Genomic DNA, 25,174 nt, shown 5'->3' on the forward strand with positions numbered 1-25,174 from the left:
GTATAATTTTCTTAATTAAAGTCTTACACATTTTCATTAGGTTTATTCTCAGGCACTCTATATTTTTGGTGCTGTTCTGAACTACTCTTTGTAATATATTTTGTAGTGGTGATTTCTGGGATCTAAGAAAGCTATTGATTTTTTTAAAATCTTGTCTATGGCCATTTTTTAAATTCCCTTATTAATTCTAATGTTTTTTTCAGGTAATCGTCTGCATTTATCCTTTTCTCCTTACCTTCTGGTCCAGTGAATGTTTATATCTCCCCTATACTGTTGATCCCTTACCTTTTCTCTCCTCAGGGATCTTGCTTCATCAGTTATCCCCTCTTTCTCCTGTATCTTTCTCCCTTCCGTTGACTTCTCCCCATTATCATTTAAACATGCTGAAATCTCTCTCCAATCAAAAAACAAGAACCAAACCTCTTCCTCTTATCTTTCTCGTTGGTCATCTCTATGGTGTTGTCTTCCCTCACCTTCTCCACTGACTTACACACATCCCTTTCACTGCACTGCTACCATTCTGACAATATTCTCACCAGTGTTCGAACACTATTTTCATTTAAATCCAGAGGATGCTTCTCAGGCCAGAGACACAGTTCAGTTTAGAAATCATATTAATTAATCACTTCTTCCTCCTCAGAATATTCTCTTCCTTGCCTTCTACAATGCCAACCTGACCTGATTCCCCCACCCCCACCCCATCGATCTAACCACGTCTTCCCAGGACCCATCATTGAAAATTCTTCTTCTCCCACTCCTTTAATGTTAGAGTTCATCTCCTCTTCTCAAACCTCACACTTCTTCCTTTGGTGACCTCATCACTCCACCCTCACTGAGTGATCTTATCCATTTTTAGTTACCTATACAGTTATCTATACATGGAAGCAGTTCTCTTTCAAATCTGGATCCCCAACATAGATTTTGTTGCTAAACCATACAGCCAAGTACAGGAATAGCTTGGAAATACTGTGGGTTTAGTTCCAGACCACTGCAATACAGCAAACATCGTGGTAAAGTGAGTCAAACGAATTTTTTGGTTTCCCAGTGCATATAAAAGTTTCATTTATACTATACTGTAGTCTATTAAATGTGCAATAGCATTATGTTTTTTAAAAAACAATGTGCATACCTTAATTTTAAAATAATGCTGTTGGAAAAATGGTACCAATAGGCTTGCTTGACACAGGGTTGCTACAAACCTTCAATTTATAAAAAATGCAGTATCGGCAAAGCACAATAAAGCAAAGCACAATAAAACAAGATTTGCCTGTATTCAGCTTCTTACTAAGCATCTCTGTTTGGATGTCTTCTAGGCACTTTTATGTCTCCTAAACACAGTATGTGCATATCTGACCTTAACCCTAAACTTGTTCTTCCTGCATTCTCTATTTTTAAAAATGAACCACAGTTCACCCGGTTATTCAGTCCAAACACCTGGATATCATCTTTAAGTCCTGTCTCACTTGCCCTCACCTACTACTATCATGAAGCCTTCTGTTTTTGCCCAAATACATCCATTCTTTTCCATCTACACCGCTAACACCTTAGTTCAAGCCCCATTATCTCCTGCCTGGATTACTGGAACAGCTTCCTAACGATCTCCTTGCTTCCAGTCGTGCTCCTTTCTAGTCCATATACCACTGATGAACCAAATTGACTCTTCCTTTTTTATCGAAGTATAGTTGATTTACAATATTATATTAACTTCAGGTGTACAACATAGTGATTCAATATTTTTATAGATTATACTATTTCAAGTTGCTATAAAATATTGGCTATATTTCCTGTGCTGTACAATATATCCTTGTGTCTTATTTATTTTATACATAGTACCTCTTAATCCCCTGCCCCTATCTTGCCACTCCCTCCTTCCCTCTCCCTACTGGTAACCACTAGTTTGTTCCCTATATCTCTGAGTCTGTTTCTGTTTTGTTTTAATTTTTAGATTCCACATATAAGTGATAACATACAGTATTTGTCTTTCTCTGTTTCACTTATTTTACCTAGCATAATACCCTCCAAGTCCATCCATGTTGTTGCAAATGGTAAAATTTCATTCTTTATTATGGCTTAGTATTCCATTGTGTATATATACCACATCTTTATCCATTCTTCTGTTGATGGACTCTTAGGTTACTTCCATATCTTCGCTATTGTAAATAATGCTGCTATGAACATTGGAGTATGTGTATCTTTTTGAATTAGTGTTTTTGCTTTCTTCAGATAAATACTCAGGAATGGAATTGCTGGATAATATGATAGTTCTAATATTAGTTTTTTGAGGAACCTCCATACTGTTTTCCATAGTGGCTGCACCAGTATACATTACCACCAACAGTGTGCTAGAGTTCCCTTTTCTCCACATTCTATCCAACATTTGTTATTTGTGGTCTTTTTGATGATAGGCATTCTGACAGGTGTGAGGTGATATCTCACGGCTTTGACTTGCATTTCTCTGATGATTAGCGATGTTAAGCATCTTTTCATGTGCCTGTTGGCCATCTGTATCTGGAAAAATGTCTATTTAGGTCTTCTGCCCAATTTTTAATCAAGTTGTATGTTTTTTTGATACTGAGTTATATGAGCTGTTTTTATATTTTGGATATTAACCCCTTATCATATCATTTGGAAATATTTTCTCCCATTCAATAGGTTGTCTTTGTGTTTTGTCAGTGGTTTCCTTTACTGTGCAAAAGGATTTAAGTTCTAATTAGGTCCCACTTATTTTTTCTTTTGTTTCCTTTGCCTCAGGAGACAGATTCATAATAATATTGCTATGATTTATGTCAAAGAGTGTTCTACCTATGTTTTCTTAGGAGTTTTATCTTTTCTTAGATAAAGAAACGGTCTTAGATTTAGATTTTTAATCCATTTTGAGTCTATTTCTGTATATAGTTTGAGAATATGTTCTAATTTCATTCTTTTACATGTAGCTATCCAGTTTTCCCAGCATCATTATTAAAGAGACTTATCTTTTCCCCACTGTATACTATTGCCTTCTTTGTTGTAGATTAATTGACCATACATGTGTGGGTTTATTTCTGCGCTGTATTCTCTTTCACTGATCTATATATCCGTTTTTGTGCCAGTACCATACTGTTTTGATTACTGTAGCTTTGTAGTATAAAGTTAGGGCATGTGATACCTCCAGCTGTTCTTTTTTCTCAAGATTGCTTTGGCCCAAGTTGACTTTTCTGACTTACAAATTAGGTCTTACTAGTCTGTTTAAAACCTCTTCTTGATTCCCCTTGCCTTCAGGATGAAATCTAATGCCTGTAGTCTAGTTTACAAAGCCCTACAAAATCAACCCTCTGCTTTCTTTACCTTCATCTATCATATTGAAGTAATATTGAAGTAACTGTATTTCCACAAATTCGTTATATTCTCTTCTGGACCTTTGCAAATGCTGTTCCCTTTACCTGGAATGCCTGACTGTCCTTTCTCCAAGATGCCTTTCCTGTCTATGAATTGTCCATTAGTCAACCTTTGTACCTTCCCACCCATAAGTATTTGCTCATACTGTTTTCTTTGCCTGAAGTCCCCCTTTCTTCAGTCCTTACTTGTCACTTAGCAAAATCCTAGCATTTTTTGTAGCTCATTTCTGTAATCCCTTCACAGACAGCTTTCTCCGTTTTTAGAAGTTAGATGCTTGCTTAGATATTGTATCATATAGTTTTTTAATCCTTATATGACATATATTTGTGCCTAGTCTCTCCAAAGAGATTATCATAATAATAATGTCTTATTGTTTCTAAGTACTTTATATGCCTTAAACTCAATGATCAGCACAATAACTCAATGGAGTAGGTATTAATATACTCATTTTACAGATGAGGGAACTGAGGCACAGGTATGTTAAATAATCTGTCTACTTTTTCATTGCTGTGGTACCTCATCTAGTGCCTGGCATATATTAGGGACCCAAGAAATATTTGTTGATTTTATGTGCAGCAAGATCTCTCCTGAGGAAGAGTGTCTGCATACCTACCATAGTGTTATCATTGGGTAGTTGGAGATGGGGGTTGGGAATAGTAGGCACAGAAGACCATAGGAAGAAGATATAACTAACTTCTTTAAATGTCTTTCAGTGGTCTTACTCGTTACAGTGACCAATCAGAAGTGATTTTTAATCTACCCTGTCTTTATTTGCCCTCCATATTTCCTTTTTGGGGAAATGTCTAAGTCTTTTGCTAATTTTTAATTGGGTTTTTTTTTTTCTTACTGTTGAGTTTTGAGAGTTTTCTGTATAATCTAGATCTAAGTCTTTTATTGGATATGTGATTTACAAATATTTTCTCCCTTGCTATAGTGCTTTTTAAAGTTTTATTATTTTTTACTTTTTATTTTATTTACATATTTATTTTTTATTTTATTAACACCATTTTTCACCTAGTAAAAAATTTTAATATTAATAAAGTCCAGTTTGTTGATTCATTTTGCCTTTCCATATAAATTTTAGAATTATTTTGTCTCTATCAACAAAAAATTACTGATTGGATTTTTATTTGAATTTCATAAGTTTATTGATCAGTCTGTGAAGTCTTGACATCTTTATTTTACTATGTTGAGTTTTCCAATTCATGAACACATATGTCTCCCCATTTATTTAGGTCTCCTTTGATTTTTTTCATCAGCATTTTGTATTTTTCAGCATACATTTTCTGTACATGTTTTGTTGGATTTATGTCTAAATAGTTCTCCCTTTTTTGGAGCTATTGTAAATGTTCTGGGGTTTGGGGGTTTTGGGGGGGTGTTTTTTGCTTCTTCATTGTTCATCAAAGAAATATGATATATTTTTATGTTAAAATGTTTGCCTCATATCCTGCAACCTTGATAAATGCAGTTTTCAATTCTAGGAGGTTTGGGGGTTGGGGTTTTTTTTTTTTCTGGAGGGAAGGCTGTTTTGTTTGTAGATTCCTTGGATTTTCTACATATGCAATCAAGTTGTTAATATAGGCCACTATATTGCTTCCTTTCCAATCTGTAGGCCTTCCTTTTTTCTTTCTTTTTCTTTTTTCTTTTTTTTCCCCTATTACACTAGGTAGGACTTCCAGTATGAAGATAACTAGGAGTTGTCAGAGTGGACATTCTTCCCTTGTTCCCAATCTTTGGGGAAAAGTATTCAGTTAAGTATAATGTTAATATGGGCTTTTTGTAGATGCCTCTTATCATGTTGAGGAAGTTCCCTTCTACTTCTAGTTTGCTGAGAGTTTGTAATGTGAATGATATTGAATTTTGTCAAATACTTTTCTGCATTAATTGATAATGATCATGTGGTTTTTCTTCTTTGACTGTGAATAGGGTAGATTACACTCATTGATTTTCAAATCTTGAACTAGACTTGCATTCACATATTAAACCCCATTTGGTCATGGTATATTTTTCTTTTTCTTTTTTGCTGGATTAAACTTGCTAGTATTTCGCTGAGGATATCTGTGTTTATGTTCATGAGAGATACTGGTCTATAGTTTTCTTGTGCTGTTTTTGTCTGGTAAGGGTATCAAAATAATGCTTGCCTCATAAAATGAGTTGGGAAATGTTTCCACGTCTTCTATAATATTTTCTGAAAAAAGATTATCTAGAATTGGTGTTATTTTTCCTTTTAAATATTTAGTAGAACTTGCCAGTGAAACCATCTGAACCTCAAGACTTTTTTCAGAAATTTTTTTAATAGACATTATTTTTTAAAGCGGTTTTAGGTTTACAGCTAAGTTGAGCAGAAAGTACAGAGAAATTTCCATGTTCCCTCTGTTCACACACACATTCAGCCATCTGAACTATCAAATCCCACACCAGAGTAGGACATTTGGTACAGCTGATGAACCTACACTCACACATCATTATGACTCAAAGTTACATTACACTCAAAGTTACATTAGAGTTCACTCTTGGTGTTATATATTCTATGGGTTTGGACAAATGTATAATGACATGGATTCACCATTTCAGTACTACACAGAATAGTATCACCACCCTAAAAATTATCCATGCTCTGCCTATTCATCCCTCCCTCTGCCCCTATCCCTGGCAACTGCTGGTCTTTTTATTGTGTCCTTAGTTTTACCTTTTCCAGAATGTCATATAGTCAGAATCATACAGTATATAGCTTTTTCAGATTGTCCTCTTTCACTTAGCAGTATGCATTTAAAGTTCCTCCATGTCTTTTCATGGCTTTATAGCTCATTTCTTAGCGCTGAATAATATTCCATTGTCTAAATGTAGCACAGTTTATTTATCCATTCACCTACTGAAGGACATCTTGGTTGCTTCCAAGTTTTGGCAATTGTGATTAAAGCTACTATAAACATCTGTGTGTAGGTTTTATACAGACATAAGTTTTTGGATAAATACCAAGGAGCATGACTGCTGTATTATATGGTAAGAGTATGTTTATTTTTGTAAGAAACTGCCGAACTATCTTCCAGAGTGGCTGTACCATTTTTGTATATCCACCAGCAATGAATGGGATTCCCTGAAGCTCTACCAGCATTTGGTGCTGTGTTTTGGATTTTGGTCATTCTGATAAATGTGGAGTGGTATCTCACTGTTGCTTTAATTTGCAATTCCCTAATGACCTATGATGTTGATCATCTTTTCACATGTTGTTTGCCATCTGTATATCTACTTTGGTGAGGTGTCTGCTACGGTTTTTTGTTCACTTTTTAATTAGCCTGTTCATTTTCTTATTGTTGAGTTTTAAGGGTTCTTTGTATATTTTGAATAGCAGTGCTCTATCAGTATGTCTTCTGCAAATATTTTCTCCTAGTCTGTAGCTTGTCTCTCATTCTCTTGGCATTGTGTTTCACAGAGAAGTGTTTTAATTTTAATGAAGTCCAGCTTATTCATTATTCTTTTCATATATCACACCTTTGATGTTGTATCTAAAAAGTCATCACCATATCCAAGGTCATGTAGGTTTTCTCCTGTTATCTCCTAGGTGTTTTATACTTTTGCATTACACATTAGGTCTGTGATCAATTTTGAGTTAATTTTTGTGAAGCGTGTAAAGTCTGTGTCTAGATTCATATTTTTTGCTTGTGGGGTGTTTATACTTTCATAGACTTTCTGTTTTGACATGTCTTCAGAGTTCCTTTAATATGAAATCTCATCATTTCTTTTAAAACCACTTGTTAAGTATATTTTTAGCCAATTATCAGTTATTCAGATTAGTAAGATTATACAAAATAACTGACAATCAAAGTCACTTATATTTGATTTTAAAGTATATACACCCTTTTTATGCCTTTTTGCTTTTGCTGTTCTATTGGTAGTAGGAGATTAAGGTGGCCCTAGATCCCACCAATTCATTCTTGAAGGAAATGTTTACATGTGCTATATTTCAGACACCCTGCTATCTTTTATGCTATCTTCCCTTATTCAACCCTCCTAAGAGTCGCACAGGACTCATAGGTTAGGCACCAGCTGTGGTGGATTTATTTCTAACAACTCCATCAGACAATTAGTATTATTTTCATTCTATAAATGAGGAAACTGAGGCTCAAAGAAATTAGATTTGTCCAAGATCACACAGTAATAAATGGTGAAGCTACTGGTCACATTTAAGAGCCCATCCTGCTTCCAGAACACCAGCTCCTACCAACAGTGATTTCAACATGAAGTAATAATCAATAGGATGAAAAGAAAAATTCAACTTGACTTTCAGAGACTTTTGATTCTAAATAATAATATCTGTCTTCTGGAGCTGGTTACAGCATATATCACCCATTCTCATCTTTGGAATACTTTCCACATTCCTTTAAAGAAATATACCATCATGGAGGCTCTCTGTAATCCCACATATTGAATTATCTCCTAATTATACAGTGGGCTATTAAATCATACCACCTGGTCCAAATCCCTCCTCTAACAATGACTGCTGAATGACCTGAGCAAGCAGCCTCTCTTGCAAGCCTCAATTTCTTCACCTGTAAAATGGAGATAACAATATCTACCTCAGAGTTATTATTAGGGTTAAATGAGATAACTCATGTAAAGTAGTCAACACAGTGCTGGACTCTTAGGAAATGCTCGGGAAATATTAGGTGTAAGAGAGGAAGGAGGGTGCATGGTACTGGGGTAGTATTGGTAAAGCTTGACAAATTACTCAGCACAAACTAAATAAACTAAATTGGCAAAATGTTAGCTATACAGTCCTCTCATTGTGTATAACCTCAAAGAAAAAATAATATATAAAAAGGCAAATGTTAATATACTTATGTTATCTGGGACCTAGAAGAAACGTAGATATATTCATTAAATTTGCTAGTAATGCTGCATGATTCTATTTTAAAATCTGTTGAGAAAAGTAGCTAAGTATAGTAAAGCAGGTTCTTTAGCTGAATCCAAACTATAAAATGCTGAGGCAGGCAGAGTTTAGCTAATGCAAATTTAGCATTCATAGAGAAAGAGGAGAGTGGAGAAGATTTCCTTTTCTATGCTGGTTATGGAATATACAGTCACAGATTGTGGACTCTCTCCAGAATCTCTTTTTTTCCCCAACTGACAGCATTTTGGAACAGAGAAAACTGTGCAGGCAAAAGTAGTTTATTTCTATTGAAAAGTAAGTTTAAAGGGACTTCCCCAGTGGTGCAGTGGTTAAGAATCCGCCTGCCAATGCAGGGGACACAGTTCTAGCCCTGGTCCGGGAAGGTCCCACATGCCGCGGAGCAACTGAGCCTGTGCGCCACAACTACTCAGCCTGCACCCTAGAGCCTACAAGCCACAACTACTAAGCGTGTGTGCCACAACTACTGAAGTCCGCGCACCTAGAGCCTGTGCTCTGCAACAAGAGAAGCCACTGCAATGAGAAGCCCACGCACCTCACCGAAGAGCAGCCCCCACTTGTGGCAACTAGAAGAAGCCCGCACGCAGCGACAAGGACCCAACGCAGCCAAAAATAAAATAAATTTTTTTTAAAAAGTAAGTTTAAGGAGCAAGCAAATGTCCTTGGAATTAGCACAATGTAGTTAAAGTCATTTCACAATGGTAGTTACAGACAGCAACCAAGCCAGTACAAAATGAAAGATTGAAAGTTGCCATCATATACAGGCAATCAAGAAATTCTCAACAGGCATTTTGATACTTTAACCATATCTGAAGTTAAATGACGCTCAAAGCAAGATAGAAAAACCCAATTAGTAGGATTCCAGGCAAAATTTAAGGAAAGATGCATAAATTATACATAGTTTTGCTTGTATTTCTCTAAAGGCAGTTTTAAACAATGTGTCATTCTCTTTCATAGAGTTATTAGATGAAATTAATACTAATTGTCATATTTATTTTTCAAATAATCTAATTTGCATTTATAATACACATATTCAGTATTACAAAACATTGAAAAAGGGGAGAAAAAATCATTTTAATCTCATATCCCACAGATAATCATCATTGATGCTTTTGTCTAGAGTGAAAAAATTCATCCAGCTTTTTATTATAAGCCTTTCATCAGTGAATAATCCAGTATTAAATATTTTGTAAATCCACTGTTATTTCCTTAGGCTAAAGGAATTTAAACTGTTGAGCCAGGTATGCATTTTTTGGTGTTTTTTTAATTGAGGTATAATTTACAGATAAAAAAATATATAGTTCTTATCTGTTCACTTTTATGAGTTTTGATAATTATACACACCCATGTAAACACCACTACCAGAAAGTTCCCTCATGCCCCTTTTCAGCCAGTCCCCTCCCCCAACCGCTCTCTAATTTCTGTCAGCTCAGGTATGCCTTTGATGACACTTTTGCTAGATTGAATTCCAGAAAGTTGAATCGTTTATACCTGTACCAGCAATGTATGAAGTTGCTGATTCTCCATATTCTAGGTATTATGTGAGTGTGTATGTGTTGTAATGTATCCCAGAAAACAGATATAGTAATCTTTGCCAGTTTGTACTTTGCATTATTTTGTATTTCTTTGTTTACTGGTAAAGTGAACCTTTTTTTTTTTTTTTTTTTTTTTTTTTTTGTGGTACGCGGGCCTGTCACTGTTGTGGCCTCTCCCGTTGCGGAGCACAGGCTCCGGACGCGCAGGCTCAGCGGCCATGGCTCACGGGCCCAGCCGCTCCACGGCATGTGGGATCTTCCTGGACCAGGGCACGAACCCGTGTCCCCTGCATCGGCAGGCAGACTCTCAACCACTGCGCCACCAGGGAAGCCCTAAAGTGAACTTTTAAAATATGTTAACTAGCCATTTGTATTTCATTATTGTTTTGGTGATGGTTAATTGTATAGTCTAATATGATTATATATTTCTTGTTGATTTACAAAAGCTCTTAAATATTAAGGATATTATTTTTTGTTTTAAATATTTTTACCAGTTTGTCATTGCCTTACAATTTGTTTATGGAGGTTGTTGTTTTGCTTTGATTTTAACAGACTTTTAAATTTGCATTGCCAAACCTGCCAATCTTTTTCTCCATGTTTTTTGCCCAGTGTCATATTTTGGCCTTCATAATCCCAGGATTATATAAATACCTAGTTATATCTTTCTCTAGTATTTTTATGGTTTTATTTTTATTTTTAATTTTACATCTTTAATCCATATGGAATTAATATATTAGGTTAATGTTGTAACTTTTTTTCTAAATTACTAATCACCACAGTTGAATAGTCCTATGTTTTCCCCATTGACATTAAACATGTCCTTTATGATGGAATAAGATCTTATGTATATTTTGGGGTCAATTTCATTATATTACTTGGATTTTTCTGTCTATTCCTGTGTCAGTACCTCACTACTAAATTTCTATAGCAATATCATACTATTTAATATTTGGTAAGCAAGTTGGACCTTTATTGTTCAACATTTGTATTTTTACTTTAAAAGCTTAAGCAACTGGTTAATGTGCTACATTCTTATTTTCTTTTAGTTAACCACACCTGGAAAAAGCTTAGACAATTGACCATGGAATCAATAAAAAGCCCTCATTATTTTACAGGTGGCTGCTCCCTGAATTGTGGCCCTAGTGCCAAGAAGGAAGTAATCAATCCTAGGCAAACCCCCTTCCTTCAAAGTAATGGAAAAGATTGCATGTGGAAAATAAGTAGCATGAGGAATAAAAAAGAACAAAATCTAGGATATTTGATTGCCATTTTCTGTTATAGATATATAAAAGTTTTTATGAGAAGTTTGATCAGAATTTTTCCATCTCCTTGGTTCTGAGCAAAAGTGCAAAGGATCAACAAAGTCATAGAGTAGACAACATCTCACTTTTATTTTACGTGATGTGAATTCCCAGGACATCTAGGATGACCACGTATAAATGCAAGTCATAAAACCCTCTTCCAGAGACATTCATTAATAATCTTTCTACCACCTGCTATTTTGGATTATTAATATCCTTTCTCTTCTCTGGCACTAGTGGAGATAATCAAGTTACATATAATAATCTGTTCTTTGTGTGCAGATAGTTCACTTGACCATGATAAATAAAATGTTGGGCTTGCGCTGTCTTTCTAAGTAGAAATAAGCCATAGTAAGAAGGTAACTTTTACCGAACATTTACAAAGCACCTTTTTTAAAACCTATCGGCTTGATACTGTTCTTAGGCCCAAATAATATGGGAAGAATCTGAGGCGCAGAAAGGTTACATAACTTTGGTCAAGATCTCGTAGCTAGGAAGTGGTAGATTTCAGAAACAGCCAATCATACTTGGCTTAATAGTTTGATTCTATTTGTTTTCAAACATTATGTCTTGTTTGTGATTTTGTATTTCAACAGTGCATTTTCTCATATTTTCTAGTGAAGCAATGTTGTTTCAAACTGTAGTAACAAGGCCAAACAAGTGACTTCAGGACTTTATTAATTCTTGATGAAAAACTGTCTGGCTGCCTTTAAATCATGGAAGATGTTAAGTTCTTGGCCTTAATATTATAATCCCTGTATTATTTGAAGAATTAGAATTCAGAAAGTTATTAAAAAGCTTGTTTAACTTGAATAAGAAGTGACTGCCAGATTTACCTGTAACTTTTCATAGGAATATAAATAGAGTGGTTGAGTATGGAATTTGGAGTCAGGCCTGAATTTTAATGCCAGCTTGGAAGTTTACTAGCTGTGTGATCTTGGGCAAATTATATTAATATATCCTTTCTTGGGCTTCCCTGGTGGCGCAGTGGTTGAGAGTCCGCCTGCCGATGCAGGGGGACACGGGTTCGTGCCCCGGTCCGGGAGGATCCCACGTGCCGCGGAGCGGCTGGGCCCGTGAGCCGTGGCCGCTGGGCCTGCGTGTCTGGAGCCTGTGCTCCGTGACGGGAGAGGCCACAGCAGTGAGAGGCCCGCGTACCGCAAAAAAAAAAAAAAAATATATATATATATATATATCTATATATATATATATAATATATATATCCTTTCTTACCCTGTTCCTTAAAGTGTAAATTGGGTATCATAATATTACCTTCCTAATAGGTTTATTTGTGGATTAAATGAAATACTGGTTTTAAAGGATTTAGCATGGTATCTGGAACAATTAATGCTCCAGAAAATGTTTTGTTCTCATTCAGTGTTATCACTGATATCTTTAAGAATTAATTTCTCTATATTTGACTACTGTCAGTAGATCAAGATGATGATTGGAATTTATACCATTTCTCTAATGTTTGACAGTTTTTATGACCTTTTCCTAATTAACCCATAAGTTACAGTGGTTAACTAGTTTCTATCATAATTCTTAACATTCTGAGATAAAATTGAGATCTGATATTTTTATGGTGAACAGTAATGCCTCATTAATGAACTGTTGGTTTTTTCCTTGAGGCCAGTACTAAAAAGAAATTGGGGGAGGGGGTATCAATAATAAATACAACTTAAATAAGAAGCAGAAGAATATGATCATTAATTGTAATGATATTTGGAGATCATACAATTATAATAAGAGATCATACAATTATAATAAGCTCAGTGTAATGTGAATGTTTTCCTTCCATTCCTCCCTGTTAGCCAAGTTCTAAGGTGGTAATAAAATGAAGGAAGAAGGAATATGATTATAGACCAGGTTTCCTACTTAGTGTTCATTTTATACAGGACTATAAATAATGCTGCAGAAGACCAGCATGGTTCTTTATAAATAGGTCTTTGTCAGAGTTGCTGAGCCTGAAAAGGTGATTATTTAAATTCTAAGCCCCCTGTCCAATCCCTGAAGTCACCTCTTTTTCTGCCTTTTTCTTCTGGATGAAGAAGACTCTTCTGTATTGACCCTGCTTTCATACTGTTTGCCTTGAAATAAGTTTCTATCACATTAGAGAAGTTTGCTTTGTTCATGGATTTGTCTTGAGACAGGCAGATAGCCATGCACCCCAGCTGCTTACCAGGCCTTTTGGATTGGGAACTCCATCTTCCCTATGTTGTTTTATTAGTTCACTGGCCATAGATTAAAAGTTATTGGCTGAGCAGTTGGTTAAATCTCAGGGCAGGTGTAAGAATGCATGTTACAGATTTATTCTGGAAAGCCTCTTAAATCTTTCCACCTGTGTCCTGCTGAGTGTGAAGCATATTAGGCCAGAAAGCCGAGAAACTCCATTCCCATGTTGCTGAATATATTTTAAAAATTACATCTTTCACATTTGTTTCAACAATATGCAGTATTTACTAATGACACTCTATAATATTGTGGAATTTCTCTTTTTAACTAAAGGAAACAAAATACATTTTTATATTTGGCTTTGAAAAGCCAAAAACATTGGCTTTTCAAAATCCCAAACTGAAGGAGCAATATTAATAGTCATTCAAAATTCAGAACAAAGGAAGTTTTCCCATATGAACAATGAACAGTAAAAGAAAATCCACTGGTTTTCATCTTTGTTTTCTTTTTCCAAAGGCCAGTGTCTGTTTTCCTCTTTGCTTAGTTTACCTAATGCTCTATTTTCCTATATTTTGCTTGGTTCTATTTTTCTTCCTATGTCAATTTGTAAAACTGAGTTTTGGACATTTCTGTCTGCATTTTTCTGTGCTTCTTTTAGTTACTGTTTCTGTGTCCCATTTTGAGTCTTCTTACATTTTTTTCCTCCTTGATTTCTTGCTCTTTAGTCTCTTCTGTTTCTCAGTCATCTGTCCTGTGCCACCCTGCTCTCCTGGACATAAAAAATGCCAGTGACCTCATTTTCCTGGACTTTTTTTTTTTGGTCACACCACTTGGCATGTGGGATCTTACTTCCCCAACAAGGGATCAAACTTGTGCCCACCGCATTGGAAGCATGGAATCTTAACCACTGGACCACCAGGGAAGTCTCTCCTGGAATTTTTTTAAACATACATTCTTAGATCTCTGGACTCCTTCATGTTTGTCTGTCTGTCTCTTCCTATGAATTACTGCGATCTCTATATACTTCATGTTGAAAAAAGATTCATACTTCTTTTTTCATATGTCCTGGTACTTTTTAACCCTTTAACTTCTTAATTCCTATAGAAGCTTTGAACATTTGTGAAAAGAGAACCCTAAGTTACTTGTGATTAGTGATAATCACAATGCAGGGGACGTGGGTTCGTGCCCCGGTCCAGGAGGATCCGCATGCCACGGAGCAGCTGGGCCCGTGAGCCATGGCCACTGAGCCTGCGCATCCAGAGCCTGGGCTCCACAGCGGGGGAGAGGCCACAGCAGTGAGAGGCCCACGTACCACACAAAAAAAAAACTCTCCAGAAGGTGGGCATAGAGGGAACCTACCTCAACATAATAAAGGCCATATATAACAAACCCACAACTAACATCATACTCAATGGTGAAAAGCTGAAAGCATTTCCTCTAAGATCAGGAACAAGATGAGGACATCCACTCTCACCACTTTTACTCAACATAGTATTGGAAGTCCTAGCCAAGGCAATCAAAGAAGAAATAAAAGGAATCCAAATTGGAAAAGAAGAAGTAAAACTGTCGCTGTTTGCAGATAACATGATACTATATGTAGAAAATCCTAAAGATGCTACCAGAAAACTACCAGATTAATTGATGAGCTCTAGTAAAGTGGCAGGATACAAAATTAATACACAGAAGTCTGTTGCACTTCTATACACTAACAACGAAAGATCAGAAAGAAAAATTAAGGAAACGGTCCCATTTACCACCACTTCAAAAAAAGAATAAAATACCTAGGAATAAACCTACCTAAGGAGGCAAAAGACCTGTACTCTGAAAACAATAAGATGCTGATGAAAGAAATCAAAGATGGCACAAACAGATGGAAAGAAGTACACTGCTCTTGGATTGGAAGAATCAATATTGTTAAATGAGTATACTACCCAAGGCAAGCAGTCTACATATTCAATGCAATCCCTATCAAAATACCAATGACATTTTTTTTAACAGAAGCAGAACAAACAATTTTTTAATTTGTATGGAGACACAAAAGACCCCGAATAGCCAAAGCAATCTTGAGAAAAAGAAATGGAACTGGAGGAATCAGGCTCCCTGAATTCAGACTATACTACAAAGCTACAGTAATCCAGACAATATGGTACTGGCACAAAAACAGAAATATAGATCAATGGAACACGACAGAAAGCCCAGAAACCACACACCTATTGTCAATTAGTCTATGACAAAGGAGGCAAGAATATCCAGTGGAGAAAAGACAGTCTCTTCAATAAGTGGTGCTCAGAAAACTGGACAGCTACATGTCAAAGAATGAAATTAGAACATTCTCTAACACCATATACAAAAATAAACTTAAAATGGATTAAAGGCCTAAATGTAGGACCGGATACTATAAAACTCCTAGATGAAAACATAGGCAGAACACTCTGACATAAATTGCAGTTGTATCTTTTTGGATCCATCTCTTAGAGTAATGGAAATAAAAACAAAAATAAACAAATGGGACCTAATGAAACTTAAACGGTTTTGCACAGCAAAGAAAACCATAAACAAAACAAGAGCCTGAACCAAGATGGCAGAGTAGAAGGACGAGCTCCTGCGAGAACACCAGAATCACAATTAACTGCTGAACGGTCATCCACAGGAAGACACTGGAACTCACCAGAAAAGATACCCCACATCCAAAGACAAAGGAGAAGCCACAGTGAGATGGTAGGAGGGGTGCAATCACAATAAAATCAAATCCCATAATTTCTGGGTGGGTGACTCACAAACTGGAGAATACTTATACCACAAAAGTACAGCCACTGGAGTGAATGTTCTGAGCCCCACATCAGGCTTCTGAACCTGGGGATCCAGCAACAGGAGGAGGAATTCCTAGAGAATCAGACTTTGAAGGCTAGTGGGATGTGATTGCAGGACTCTGACAGGACTCGGGGGAAAAGAGACTCCACTCTTGGAGGGCACACACAAAGTAGTGAGTGCATCGGGACCCAGGGGAAGGAGAAGTGACCCCATAGGAGACTGAACCAGACCTACCTGCTAGTGTTGGAGGGTCTCCTGCAGAGGCAGTAGGTGGCTGTGGCTCACTGTGAAGACAAGGACACTGGCAGCAGAAGTTCTGGGAAGTACTCCTTGGCATGAGCCCTCCCAGAGTCCGCCATTAGCCCCACCAAAGAGCCTGCAGGCTCCAATGTTGGGTCACCTCAGGCCAAACAACCAACAGGATGGGAACCCAGCCCCAACCATCAGCAGTCAAGCAGACTGAAGTTTTACTGAGCTCTGCGCACCAGAGCAACAGCCAGCTCTACCCACCACCAGTCCCTTCCATCAGAAAACTTGCACAAGCCTCTTAGATAGCCTCATCCACCAGAGGGCACACAGCAGAAGCAAGAACTACAATCCTGCAGCCTGTGGAACAACAACCACAGTCACAGAAAGACAGACAATATGAAAAGGCAGAGGGCTATGTACCAGATGGAGGAACAAGATAAAACCCCAGAAAAACAACCAAATGAAGTGGAGATAGGCAACCTTCCAGAAAAAGAATTCAGAATAATGATAATGAAGATGATCCAGGACCTTGGAAAAAGAATGGAGGCAAAGATTGAGAAGATGCAAGAAATATTTAACAAAGACGTAGAAGAATTAAAGAACAAACAAACAGAGATGAACAATAGAATAACTGAAATGAAAAATACACTAGAAGGAATCAATAGCAGAAAAACTGAGGCAGAAGAATGGATAAGTGGCCTGGAAGACAGAATGGTGGAATTTACTGCTGCTGAACAGAATAATGAAAAAGAATGAAAAGAAAGGAAGAGAGCCTAAGAGACCTCTGGGACAACATTAAACACAACAACATTCCCATTACAGGGGTCCCAGAAGGACAAGAGAGAGAGAAAGGACCTGAGAAAATATTTGAAGAGGTTATAGTCGAAAACTTCCCTAACATGGGAAAGGAAATAGCCACCCAAGACCAGGAAGCGCAGAGAGTCCCATATAGGATAAAGCCAAGGAGAAACACACCGAGACGCATAATAATCAAACTGGCAAAAATTAAAGACAAAGAAAATATTGAAAGCAGCAAGGGAAATACAACAAATAACATACAAGGGAACTCCCATAAGATTAACAGCTGATTTCTCAGAAGAAATTCTACAAGCCAGAAGGGAGTGGCATGATATACTTAAAGTGATGAAAGGGAAGAACCTACAACCAAGATTACTCTACCCAGCAATGATCTCATTCAGATTCGACAGAGAAATCAAAAGCTTTACAGACAAGCAAAAGCTAAGAGAATTCAGCACCACCAAACCAGCTCTGCAACAAATGCTCAAGGAATTTCTCTAAGTGGGAAACACAAGAGAAGAAAAGGACCTACAAAAACAAACCCAAAACAATTAAGAAAATGGTCATAGGAACATACACATCGATAATTACCTTAAACGTGACTGGATTAAATGCTCCAACCAAAAGACACAGGCTTGCTGAATGGATACAAAAACAAGACCCATATATATGCTGTCTACAAGAGACCCACTTCAGACCTAGGGACACATACAGACTGAAAGTGAGGGGATGGAAAAAGATATTCCATGCAAATGGAAATCAAAGAAAGGTGGAATAGCAATACTCATATCAGATAAAATAGACTTCAAAATAAAGAATGTTACAAGACACAAGGAAGGACACTACATAATGATCAAGGAATCAATCCAAGAAGAAGATATAACAATTATATATATGCACCCAACATAGGAGCACCTCAATACATAAGGCAACTGCTAACAGCTATAAAAGAGGAAATCGACAGTAACATAATAATAGTGGGGGACTTTAACACCTCACTTACACCAATGGAGAGATCATCCAAAATGAAAATAAATAAGGAAACAGAAGCTTTAAATGACACAAAAGACCAGATAGATTTAATTGATATTTATAGGACATTCATCCAAAAATAGCATATTACATTTTCTTCTCAAGTGCACACGGAACATTCTCCAGGATAGATCACATCTTGGGTCACAAATCAAGCCTCAGTAAATTTAAGAAAATTGAAATCATATCAAGCATCTTTTTTGACCACAACACTATGAGATTAGAAATGAATTACAGGGAAAAAAACGTAAAAAACACAAACACAAGGAGGCTAAACAATACATTACTAAATAACCAAGAGATCACTGAAGAAATCAAAGAGGAAATCAAAAAATACATAGAGACAAATGACAATGAAAACAGGATGATCCAAAACCTATGGGATGCAGCAAAACCAGTTCTAAGAGGGAAGTTTATAGCTATACAAGCCTACCTCAAGAAACAAGAAAAATCTCAAATAAACAATCTAACCTTACACCTAAAGGAACTAGAGAAAGAAGAACAAACAAAACCCAAAGTTAGCAGAAGGAAAGAAATCATAAAGATCAGAGCAGAAATAAATGAAATGGAAACAAACAAAACGATAGCAAAGATCAATAAAACTAAAAGCTGGTTCTTTGAGAAGATAAACAAAATTGATAAGCCATTAGCCAGACTCATCAAGAGGGAGAGGACTCAAATCAATAAAATTAGAAATGAAAAAGGAGAAGTTACAAACAGACACCACAGAAATACAAATCATCCTAAGAGACTACTACAAGCAACTCTATGCCAATTAAATGGACAACTTGGAAGAAATGGACAAATTCTTAGAAAGGTATAACCTTCCAAGACTTAACCAGGAAGAAATAGAAAATATGAACAGATGAATCACAAGCACTGAAATTGAAACTGTGATTAAAAATCTTCCAACAAACAAAAGTCCAGGACCAGATGGCTTCACAGGTGAATTCTATCAAACATTTAGAGAAGAGCTAACACCTATCCTGCTGAAACTCTTCCAAAAATTGCAGAGGAAGAAACACTCCCAAACTCATTCTATAAGGCCACCATCACCCTGATACTAAAAGCAGATAAAGATACTACAAAAAGAGAAAATTACAGACCAATATCACTGATGAGTATAGATGCAAAAATCCTCAACAAAATACTAGCAAACAGAATCCAACAACACATTAAAAGGATCATACACTATAATCAAGTGTGATTTATCCCAGAGATGCAAGGCTTTTTCAATATATGCAAATCAATCAATGTGATACACCATATTAACAAATTGAAGAAGAAAAACCTTATGATAATCTCAATAGATGCAGCAAAAGCTTTTCACAAAATTCAACACCCATTTATGATAAAAACTCTCCATAAAGTGGGCATAGAGGGAAACTACCTCAACATAATAAAGGCCATATATGACAAACCCACAGCAAACATCATTTTCAATGGTGAAAAGCTGAAAGCATTTCCTCTAAGATCAGGAAAAAGACAAGGATATCCATTCTTGCCACTATTATTCAACAATAGTTTTGGAAGTCCTAGCCACAGCAATCAGAGAAGAAAAAGAAATAAAAGGAATACAAATTGGAAAAGAAGAAGTAAAACTGTCACTGTTTTCAGATGACATGATACTATACATAGAGAATCCTAAAGATTCCACCAGAAAACTACTAGAGCTAATCAATGAATTTGGTAAGGTTGCAGGATACAAAATAAATGCACAGCAATCTCTTGCATTCCTATACACTAATGATGAAAAATCTGAAAGAGAAATTAAGGAAACACTCCCATTTACCACTGCAACAAACAGAATAAAATACCTAGGAATAAACCTACCTAGGGAGACAGAAGACCTGTATGCAGAAAACTATAAGACACGAAAGAAATTAAAGATGATACCAAAAGATGGAGAGATATACTATGTTCTAGGATTGGAAGAATCAATATTGTGAAAATGACTATACTACCCAAAGCAATCTACAGATTCAATGCAATCCCTATCCAATTACCAATGGCATTTTTTACAGAACTAGAACAAAAAATCTTAAAATTTGTATGAAACGAAAAAAATGTATGGAGACACAAAAGACCCCGAATAGCCAAAGCAGTCTTGAGGGAAAAAAGCGGAGCTGAAGGAATCAGACTCCCTGACTTCAGACTATACTACAAAGCTACAGTTATCAAGACAATATAGTACTGGCACAAAAACAGAAATATAGATCAGTGGAACAAGATAGAAAGCCCAGAGATAAACCCATGCACCTATGGTCAGCTAATCTATGACAAAGGAGGCAAGGATATACAATGGAGAAAAGACAGTCTCTTCAATAAGTGGTGCTGGGAAAACTGGACAGCTACATGTAAAAGAATGAAATTAGAACACACCCTAACACCACACACAAAAATAAACTCAAAATGGATTAGAGACCTAAATGTAAGACCGGACACTATAAAACTCTTAGAGGAAAACATAGGAAGAACATTCTTTGACATAAATCACAGCAAGGTTTTTTGTTTTTTTTTTTTTTTGCAGTACATGGGCCTCTCTCTGTTGTGGCCTCTCCTGTTGCGGAGCACAGGCTCTGGACTCGCAGGCTCAGCGGCCATGGCTCACAGGCCCAGCCGCTTCGCGGCATGTGGGATCTTCCTGGACCACGGCACAAACCCGTGTCCCCTGCATCGGCAGGCGGACTCTCAACCACTGCGCCACCAGGGAAGCCCCAGCAAGATCTTTTTTGATCCACCTCCTAGAGTAATGGAAATAAAAACAAAAATAAACAGATGGGACCTTATGAAATTTAAAAGCTTTTGCACAGCAAAGGAAACCATAAACAAGATGAAGACAGCCCTCAGAATGGGAGAAATATTTGCAAATGAATCAACGGACAAAGGATTAATCTCCAAAATATATAAATAGCTTATGCAGCTCAATATTAAAAAAGCAAACAACCCAATCAAAACATGGGCAGAAGACCTAAATAGTCATTTCTCCAAAGAAGACATACAGATGGTCAAGAAGCACATGAAAAGCTGCTCAACATCACTAATTATTAGAGAAATGCAAATCAAAACTACGATGAGGTATCACCTCACACCAGTTAGAATGGGCATCCTCAGAAAATCTACTAACAACAAATGCTGGAGAGGGTGTGGAGAAAAGGGAACCCTCTTGCACTGTTGGTGGGAATGTAAATTGATACAGCCACTATGGAGAACAGTATGGAGGTTCCTTAAAAAACTAAATCCATATGACCCAGCAATCCCACTACTGGGCATATACCCAGAGAAAACCATAATTCAAAAAGACACATGCACCCCAGTGTTCATTGCATCACTGTTTACAATAGCCAGGTCATGGAAGCAACCTAAATGCCCATCAACAGACAAATGGATAAAGATGTGGTACATATATGCAATGGAATATAAGCCATAAAAAAGAACGAAATTGGGTCATTTGTTGAGACATGGATGAATCTAGAGACTGTCATACAGACTGAAGTCAGAAAGAGAAAAACAAATATCGTATATTAACACATATATGTGGAACCTAGAAAAATGGTACAGATGAACCGGTTTGCAGGGCAGAAATTGAGACACAGATGTAGAGAACAAATGTACGGACACCAAGGTGGGGGGAAGCGGCGGGGGGGTCGGGGTGGTGGTGTGATGAATTGGGAGATTGGGATTGACATGTATACACTGATGTGGATAAAACTGATGACTAAGAAGAACTTGCTGTATAAAAAAGTAAATAAAATTCAAAAAAGAAAGAAAAAAAACAAAACGAAAACACAGCCTATGGAATGGGAGAAAATATTTGCAAACGATGTGACCCACAAGGGCTTAATTTCCGAAATATATAAACAGCTCATATATCTAATGTCAAACAACCCAATCACAAAATAGAGAAAAGATCTAAATAGACATTTTGCCAAACAAGACATACAGGTGGCCAAAAGGCACATGAAAAGATGCTCAACATCACTAATTATTACAGAAATGCAAATCAGAACTACAGTGAGGTACCACCTCACACTAGTTAGAATGGCCATCATTAAAATAACAAATGCTGGAGAGGATGTGGAGAAAAAGGAACCCTCCTACACTGTTGGTGGGAATGTAAATCGGTACAGCCAGTATGGAGAACAGTATGGAGGTTCCTTAAAAAACTAAAAATAGAGCTACATATGATCCTGCAATCTCACTCCTAGGCAGAGATCCAGAGAAAACTGTAATTCGAAAAGATGCATGCACCCCAATGTTCACTGCAGCACTATTTACAATAGCCAAGACATGGAAGCAACCTAAATGTCCATTGACAGAAGAATGGATAAAGAAGAAGATGTGGTATATATACACAATGGACTATTACTCAGCCATAAAAAAGAATGAAATAAAGCCATTTGCAGCAACATGAAGGGACCTGGAGATTATCATACTAAGTGAAGTAAGCAAGACAGCAAACGAGACATACCATATCATATCACTTATATGTGGAATTCTTTTGCCAATGATACAAATGAACTTATTTACAAAACAGAAATAGACCCACAGACATAGAACACAAACTTATGGTTACCAAAGGGGAAAAGGTGGGGGGGATAAATTAGGAGTTTGGGATTAACATATATATACTATATATAAAATATGTAACCAACAAGGACCTACTGTATAGCACAGGGAACTATACTCAATATTTTGTAATAACCTATATGGGAAAAAACATCTGAAAAAGAATAGATGAATATATGTATAACTGAATCACTTTGCTATACACCTGAAAGTAATACAACATTGTAAATCAACTATAATTCAATTTTTAAAAATACTGTCAAAGTGATCAAAAACAAGGAAATTCTAAGAAATTGCCACAGCCAAGAATTGCTTAAGGAGACATCACAACTAAATCTAATGTGGTATCCTGAATGGGATCCTAGAACAGAAAAAAGGATGTCAGTTAAAAGTTAAGCATATTAGTTTCCTAGGGCTGCCATAACAAAATACCACAGACTGGGTGGCTTAAACAACAAATATATTTTCTCACAGTTCTGGAAGTCCAAGCTCTAAATGCCAGCAGGGTTGATTTCTGTTGAAATCAACAAAACAGCTGCCTTCTTACCGTTTCCTCACATGGCCCTTTCTGTGTGTGTATGTGCTCCTAGTGTCTCTTCCTCTACTTTTAAGGACATCAGTTCTCTTGGATTAAGGCCCTACCCATATGACCTTATTTAATTTTAATTACCTCCTTTAAAGGCCCTATCTCCATATACAGTCATATTGGGAGTTAGGGCTTCAACATATGAATTTGGGGGGAATGTAATTTAGTCCACAATACTAGGGAAATCTAAATAAACTTTACTTAATAAGATATCAGTGTTAGTTCATTAAGTGTAAGAAATGTACCATATTAATGTAAGATAGTAATAGGGAAAATTGGTTTAGGGGTATAAGGGAACTGTACTATCTGGTCAGCGTTTCTGTAAATGTAAACCTCTTCTAAAAATAAAAGTAAAATAAATTTTGAGAAATGTTTTTTTCTAAGAGTAAGAAGGTAATGATCTTTCTCAGTAAGATGCCAAAACTATGTTAATTGAAGCAGTGGGCAACAGTACAGGGTAGATTATTCAAGAAATGAAATTGGGACAACTAAGTAACTATTTGGGGAAAAGAAATTACAATTTTATCTTACCCAAATACTAAAAGAAAATTCTAAATTGATAAAAGATTAACAAGTGGAAAAAGAACTGTAAAAGTGCTAGAAGAAAATATAGGTGGATATTTACATGGTCTTAATGTGAGGAAAGACTTCTTAAGTATAACTCTAAAGACAGACTTAAAGGAAGACACTACTCACTAGCACTGTATAAAAAACTGTAAAGTTCTGTATGGAAGCAAAGAAGGAAGGGAAAAGGAGGGATAGATAGAAGGAAGATAGGAGGTGAAACTCAAAAAACAAATGACAAACTACAAAGTCTATTTGTAGTTTATGTGATAAATAAGGATTTATATTCTTAATATATTCTCACAAATCCATAAAGAGAAGATGAGTATGCCCTTTTTTTTTTTTTAATGGGCAAAGGACACAAATATACATGTTGCAAGAGAAATACAAATAGCCAAAAACATTACGGGGGGGATGGGGAATGAAAACAAAAATCAGTTTATTAATCAAAACAAAATAAGGCACTCTGTTGATGAATGAATTGGTATATCCTTTTTGAAGGGAAGTTAGATCATAGATATCAAGTGCCTTAAAAGTGTACAAATCTTTGACCTAAGAATTCTACTTATAGGAATTTATCCTAAGCGTTAGTAAAGATAATTCCAAATGACAGAAATATCTTCAACTAAAAATGGGGGTTTATCAGCATGGGAAGCTTAAGAACTGGAGCTAGGGCATAGCTGTGTCAGAGTTCAGCCAATGTCAAGAATCTCTGTCATCTGGCTCCATTTTCCTCTCATTCCATAGGCAGGCTTCCCACCCAGGAGGTGGCCTCCAGAAGCTCTGGGCTTATGTTTCCATTATGGCCAACCCCATAGTTCCAGAAAAAGTCCTGAGCCAGTTCTGTTTGACCTTGCCGGATTCAAATGCCCATTCCCTGATCTAATCACTGGCTAGTCTGCACAGGCCTATCCCATGTGTTCCCTTCCTCAGACAAGGACAAGGGAGTCCCAACCACATGGGCTGACAGTAGGGAAGGGTCATTTCTGAAAGGAAAAGGCCAATCTACTGAAAGAAAGAATGTTGAACCAGCCCCCCCCCCCCGAAACATTTACTACAAATAAGAAAATCCAAATATTTTTCACATAGATATTATTTGCAGTAATGTTTGTAAAGGTAGAAATTCGAACAAGACTAAGAATCCTAATATAAGGTGGATTTTAAATTATCTGTAGGACCAAATATTAGGCAATGAATACAAAGTTAGCCTAGGTACCCAACTAATACAATCGGCTATATAGTACTGTACTATAATAGGTTTATAATACTT

At 36.6% G+C, this 25,174-nt stretch overlaps 1 protein-coding gene across 3 annotated transcripts in view; it reads left to right on the forward strand.

Annotated features, from left to right (window-relative positions):
• The window catches only part of CWC27 (CWC27 spliceosome associated cyclophilin), a 230,147-nt gene that overhangs the window by 190,542 nt on the left and 14,431 nt on the right, over positions 1-25,174 (forward strand). The gene's annotated exons all lie outside the window — the stretch shown is intronic.

This window comes from Stenella coeruleoalba (assembly GCF_951394435.1).
Source record: "Stenella coeruleoalba genome assembly, chromosome: 3".
Lineage (NCBI taxonomy): Eukaryota > Metazoa > Chordata > Mammalia > Artiodactyla > Delphinidae > Stenella > Stenella coeruleoalba.